Below are 7,795 nucleotides of genomic sequence, written 5' to 3'. Positions count from 1 at the left end.
ATCGATAATTGTGATACGAGGTCTTCGGACACACCTTATTTTCACCAACTTTCAACAGTAAAATAGGTTATAAATCGCTATCTTATCAAAGTGGTATGTTATGGACTAAGCTGCCATTATATTTCAAAACATAAGCAAGTTTGGAAAGTTCCACTATGAATTTGAAAGATATCTGTCAAATAGGGATTATCAAGATTATTAGTGGTCATTGCTGATCGTCTGTTTACTTTTATTTGAGGAATTAATAGTATTTGTCAAAAAAAACCAAGTTTTTGTTTAGTTTTTGGTTTAAAATTTTGGTTTTAATAACCGTGGTTCAACCTAGATTGCAAAATCTTCTATCTGGTTACTCTTTAACTTTTTAAGATTAGTATTTCAAATAAGATTTAGAATACTGGCGAACTTTTTCCATTTTTTTAGCATGAAAATGTGAAATAAAATAGTCATAGATGTATATACTTAAAAAAACTTAAGTATTTAAATAATAGCTTAGATAACTTTATCAAGCAAATCCATGTTAATAATCTCCTTTTCTAAGAAATTAAAAAAAAAATATTCATTTTTATGTTTGCAAATATTGTTTGATTTCTATTATTACAATTCTAGACTTAGACAAGTATTCAAAAAAAAGTATATATTAAAATAGAAAGAAATTTGTTGTTGTAATTATTATTAATCATTATAATTGTTTTTCTCATTAAGTGCATAAATGCTACATTACTTATCTTAATGTTTTCATTAAAAAAAGTTAGGTTCACTTATAGTAGAAATCATTTCCTTGAAACTATCTAAAAATTACACAGTTTATATATTTTTTGTATCTTTTCAACGGTAAACTTATTATTATTATTTTCAGTAAAATAACTAAATAAAAAAAAACATTTTTAGTACAAAATACTGATAAAACTTAACATGAAAATATTTCAGCGTTATGCATTTTTACGTTCTTTAAAGAACTTGTAACCTAAAATTCTAGTATTCACATGTTTGCTGTTGGTATTGTTTATCTCCATTTAAAATTTATTTTTAAGTTAAAAAGATATATATGTATAGTAATTCTTATGTTATTAGAAAGGTTTTTAAATACAATTTAAAACATAAAATTCAGTTTAGTTTTATTTTTTTTCATTTCGTTTAATTGGTTATTTTAATACTAAGTAGTTAAATATTTAGATGTTAAAAATTATGTGTAAAAGCATGTGGTGTACGATTCGATAACTGAATTTTATTTGTACATGAAGTCCGTAGACCAAATTTTTTGAGCGCTTTTTTATCGTTCAATAAACTATACATATATTAAATTGTTTTATTATGATGGTAAAATAGAAAATACAAAACTCTTTCATCTTAATTTAGTTAAGGTTACGAAAAGCTTAATATCTAGCATTTTATAAAAACGATTATGTGCACGATATTTTTATTAAAAACAGATTTGTTAGTATTTATAAATACAACTAAAATAATGTATTTTTGAATCGTATAACCGTTCTTGATGCCAAATTTTTATTTTCTGATTTAAAAAGTTTTGCAATAATTTTCTTATAAATCATACCCAATATTTAATTGTTAACCAAAGCGATACCATCATTGAACATCTTTAAGAGTACTAAACAGTAATAACATTTACAAAAAGCATTTACTTATACATTATTACTTAAATTTCTATATAATAATAGTCTTAAACTGTTAACAACGACAGTTAGATTACAATAGAAAACTTACAATCTAACGATACATATATTCAAAAGACAATAATAAAATCAAATTATATTATTTATTTTGAATAATTTATTTTGAAAGAAAGTTAATTTACAGTTAAATACTACAAATATTTACTTTTACTATACAGAAAAACATATTGCTAAAAAAAAATAATCTTAGTTTATGAATTATTTAAAGCAAACACTTTTTATTGAACATCAAATTGACTATGCACACAATATTTATAGGTAATTTTATTTTCTATACTAACGTATTTAAAAAGTTAAGTTTTTAGAAGTATTTTATTAACCTAATTACTTCATATCATGTAACAACTAATAACAATTGAATAAAATTCTTTATTCATAAAAATTTAAATGTATATTTCACAATGTATTCTAAAAAATACGTCTACAATTTAGACATGAGTTGTGGTCAGCAAACCATCTTTCAATACAATTTTGACAAAACACATGTTGACCACCGCAGTGAAGACGAATAATTTTTCTTCCAACTTCAATGTATTCCATGCATACAGAACATTGACAACTTTCTAGTGATTCATCTACTTCAAATTTGTGGAGTTTTTTAATTGTTTTAGGTGTTGAAATTTTACGGAGGTGTTTTTTCTTTTCTTCTATTTGTACCTGGACAAATTTAACTTCTTGTTGAATTTCTCTTTGAAAACATTTAAAAAAATTCCTTGTTGCGTCAAGGTACCTTTTTTTGTTTTGCTTGTCAAAAATAGCCTTTTGAGTCTTTGTTATATATTTCTCTATTCTGAATATACTAAGTTTAGTAAAAATTTGTACTTTTTTACTTTTTAGTTTTTCATTCCTTTTTTTCAACCGGTTTTCAAGTTTCAGAAGATTTTCTTTCAATAACTTTTTAGAGTTTTGATTGCTTTCACATGTTTCATATATTTGTTCCATGCCTACCATATTTGCTTCCAAGACACCTTTCGAGAAAACTTGTACATGATTTTGAAATTCTTTAAGATCGTCTACTTCATCTATACCTTTGATCTTATATTGCCAATTTTGATACTCAACTGCAAAGACTTCTTTAATTTCTTCTTGTTTAGACTGTATAAAAAGTTGTAGATTGTTTTTAATTGTCACAATAAGTAATCAAATGATAAATAAATGCATTTTAAATCTCACTTCCTTAAAAAAAATATAACAAAAAAACTATTACAATTAAAACTTTGACAATCTTTGTTGTTTTTTGAATCTCAATTTACAAAATTCGCTTAAATGTTGCAAATGATTTAATAACTTAAATAAATTTGATAGCTTGTGTAAATTGTTAAACAAATTTAGTGTGAAAATAATAATATAATTATTAAGTATATAATAGTACGTAAATAAAACAAAAATTGGATTTTAAATATACATTTACAAAATAACATGTTTACTAACCAGTGATGGCAGTTCATACTTTAAAGGACTTCGAAGGGGTATTACTAAGCAATTATCCATATTAAAGATCTAAAAAATGAAAATAATAACTATGTAATGTAGTGTTTACTTAAAACAAAAAGTTTAGTTTTATTTTTAACAGACTTTGATCGTAATTTATTATATTTTCTACGAAATAAAACAGTTTGAAACTGTTTAAGTTTTTTAACTAAGGCCTTATATACTTAAATTATAATTTACATAAAATATTGTGGTGAAAAGCACTGTTTTAATAACCTATTTTAATGAGACTTAATACTGTTTAAATTAACTTGTACTTGTAGCTAGTTTAAGTTAAACTCAAAAAATAGTTTAAATTTCTTATTACTTTCAAACAAAATTATAATTTTTGTTTTTCTAGGTTTTCAAAAGTTTATTTTAGTAAATTAGATAACTAGTTATATAAACACTTCAGAAAGTTAAAATTAAATTTGTCAAAAATGAAAGGCAAAGTTTTTAATGTTTGGAATATAAATCAACATAAACCTAGTCTGTTCTAACTAAAATCTGAAAATGTTATAATAGTTATTAAATATATATCTAATATTTATTATAAACAATTAAGCGTAATTAGTAAGTATATATATTTTTTAACTTAAAAATAGTTAGATTAAACTGTTAAATACAAAAAAAAGAGAATACTAATATTATTTTTAGTTACTCTGAGACTTAAAAATGACTGCTCTAAGCACTATGCTAACTTGAATGAAAACATACCAACATCCCAAGTATTAATATAATACATGCTTCTAAACTGGATGTTTTAAAAGAACATAGTTGTTTAAAACCAGGGCACAAACTTCTTTAAAATAACTTATATTGACAACAACAATTTAACAGTTGTGTTTTACCTGCAAAACTAAGGAATATAAGTATTTTTAAGTATTTTTCTAAATTAGAATATCATTGACTTTTTACAAACTACAAAATATAAATAGAATATTTTTTTATTAATTAGTTATTAAAGTCAGTAGTAAGTCAATGTCTTTTTAAGCAAAACTTGCCATATCTGCAGAAAAAAAAGGGTTTTGAATCCTGAGTAAAATCTTGCTTGCTTTTACAAAAAATGTAATGCATGAGTAAGTATATGCCTAATATTTAATTAAAGTAGGTAAATATTTTTTCAAGTAATAAAACATAAATATATTTATGTTGGAAAATTAAACTAGTCTTTATGTCATACTAAACTAGAATTTTATAACTCTAACCGATCTTCACACTCTAGTTTAGCTGTATTAAGTTAAAAAACAACAATGTTTTTTGAACAATGTTATAGAAAAAAATCATTGCGATTTGTTAAAACACATGTCTAAAATTTGGACCAATCTAAACTATTTTCAAAGTACTCGTATAAAAATAATATCTCCATTTTTACAACAGAAACAACTTCTTCAAAGCTTAGATTTAATGTACTTCAAATGTGCCATTCAATTCAACTTGTAATATATTACCACACCTAATTACTTAATACTTTCACTCTGCTCAATCAAAAACCATTTACCTTAACACTGAATTCACTCTTTTTTTGCAGTTCTATCAAACAGCAAAAACTTTGTCTTTTAATAGTTATTAAACAATCTATTTTTCCACAGCCACTAATAAGTGTTCAATAACTTTATAATTATAACATGATTAACATGGTTAGAATTACAATAACTCAGACATGATTACTCAGACAATTTCAATTTAATATTTGTAGCTGTAAATATTTCATTCACATACACCAAAAACAACAATGAACCTAAATAAGAAGCCTAAGGTATACCAAAGTTTAAAGTTTTATGCTCAGAAACAAAATTATTTATAATAGTAGAACAAAATCTATATTTAAAAAAAAATTTAATTAACATTGAGCATTTTCTTTTACAATAATTAAGTTTTGATTCTTAAATTATATAATTAACTATATTAAAAGCTTGCATTAGCAAGATCAAAAAGCACAGAACAATTTACTTTTTTTTCTCACTAGTCTTAATTAACTCATCAACAATCTGATTTGTTTCTAACTCAGTCATAATATTTTTCTAGATCCACATTGTTTGTAATGCAGTAAATCATTTTAAAGAAAGTAACCGCTCAGTCTCTCATAAACTAATAACGCAAAAATTTATGAAAATGGGGACAGAAGAGAAACAGGCCTATAATTCTCTAGATCATTCTATAATCATTTTTATAAATTTATACTACCTCAATATGTTTAGGACTATCAGGAAACACACCATACTAAACACAATTATTATACAATTTAGTAACTTAGAGATAAGTTATTTTTGCAATAAGTTTTACAAAACGAATACTAGGGATATCAGAAAGCACATTCTTAACAGGGTTCATTGTTTTAAAATAACTTTCAATTTGACTCCCCGATATACTCTAAAAAAACATTTTAACAGAACCTAAAGAAAAATCATCATAATCACAAGCAAAATGTGTTCTATTTTAATTAAACCATCAATAATAGAAAAAAGACATTCATTACATTACCAACATCTTTTAGTTCACCAACAAAATTACTAAGATCATCAAGAAAACCATTGATTCAAGAATGAGAGATAGGCTTAGTAGCAACAATAACTTTAACTATGTTCCACAACTATTTACTATTTGTTTTGTTTTTGTTTACAACCAGTTTGAAATAAAGTTTTTTAGAGTATTTAATAACTCGATTCAGCATATTTCGATAATTTTCAAAGTAATGGAAAATTTGATTGTTTTATCTTTGATAGCGGACTTAAACATCATATTTTGTTCCTTATTTTAGATTTTAATTTAAAAATAATACCCTTTGTAATCTAATGTTTTGCTTTTAGTTTTTTACGTTTTTGTTTAAAATACCAATTAGTGTTTTATGAAACACTGTGGTACCAAACAGACTCTTAAACTCATTCCAACACTCATTCACATCTTTACCTTTTGTAATACATTGATGTATTTTCTCAGTTTATGCAAATTCCTATTAAGATTATTAAAAAAAACTCCAACATCTAACTTACTAAAATCTTAAACTGATTTAAGATAGCACAATACATTTTTATTTTTTTAAACATTTATTTTACAAATAACAGGCATATGATCAGATATATCACAATCTATAACATTTACGCTTACCTTTTAACATCAAAAACTAAAATAACTATGGTCAGTTAAAGAAGTAGGGAAAAAATCAGAAGAAAGTCTAATTTGAGAGTCAACAAATTGCTTAGCACCAGTACTGGAAATAAAGTCTAAATAGTCATAAACAAGCTAATGTCCAAGTAAGTTTATACTTTATGTCACCACCAACTAATAATCTTAATTTATTTTTATTTAATCAATCTGAAAATTGAAGGAAATTAATTTTAAAAATAGCAAATGTAGAGTTTTGGTGTCAGTAATCATTACTAACTATAATAATATTTATTACTTTAAATTTTAGTATTAAACCAAAACCGATAACCATCATATTGTTTAAAAGATACACCTTTTTCAACCTCATATGAGTGACAAGCTCTAACTTAAATGTAACACCGCCATTTTGATTACTATTCGACAATTTATTTACAAAAGTTTTTACCCATGCAGCTTATTTAAAAAAGGTCTCAGACGAGTAAATTAAGTTTTGCAAACACAGATTATATCAGGTAGATTTTTCACTATATTTGAAATACCTCAGTTTTATGTAGATTTGCATTTGTGCTAATTTTACTCATGTAAACAACACTAACATTATTCTAATTGCAAAAGTTCACACAACTTAAGTATAAACAATAGTCAACATTTCTTTTACTAACACTCATCTTAATAGGTTTATTGGAGCAATCATAGTTAAATTCATCAACACTCTGAAAGAGAAAAACTGTTTTTTTTTCATAGATCACAATAAAATATAAAGTTATCACTATTAAATTGAAATAAAAAAGTTTGTTAATAATAAATTCAAAATGACACATTTTGTTAAATAAAAATTAAGTAATCAATTTTATGAGATTTAAATACTAAACTACATCTATAACAAACAGACATCTTCAAATCACAATCTCCGCAAAAAAAGTAGTTTGTTTTGACATATTTTATAAAAAACTTGTTTAAATTACTGAAACAATCGCAATACATCTATTTAAAGCAACCTTCACAATACACACACTTTTCTTCGAATGAAAGTCTTTAAACTTTTTTCTAACGTCTTCACTACTACCATTGTTAAACTCAAAAACAATTTCTGCAGTATTTAAAATAATAGTTCATAGTTGTAAGAATAAAGATTAAAGTTAAGCTTAGATAGCCGAGAACTATTTTAATGTATCCATCTTTTACATCCATCGCAATATACAATTTTAAAATTTGAGAACTTGAAACGATTTTTACAAGACTCAACAAAAACAGTTTTAATTTAATTTGTCTTATCTGACCTCATTTAAGTAAATAAATAAAATCTCATTAAAGACTTAACAAAGAGTTGTAAAATTAATTACTTGAAATTTAGTGATAATTATTAATATTTTTCAGCATATTTTTTTAAATCTTTTACACAAAGAACTATGAGAGACTTGCTTTTACATAAAGAATTAAGATTGACCTATAGATATGACTTATTTCTTCAGTACAACTCTACTAGACGCCCAAGAGAACTTCCAGCCATTAGCCTTTTTGATGAT

Source organism: Thalia democratica, chromosome 3 (genome assembly GCF_965202585.1).
Source record: "Thalia democratica chromosome 3, ktThaDemo2.hap1.1, whole genome shotgun sequence".
In the NCBI taxonomy this organism is placed as follows: domain Eukaryota; kingdom Metazoa; phylum Chordata; class Thaliacea; order Salpida; family Salpidae; genus Thalia; species Thalia democratica.
This window is presented reverse-complemented; position numbering follows the sequence as displayed.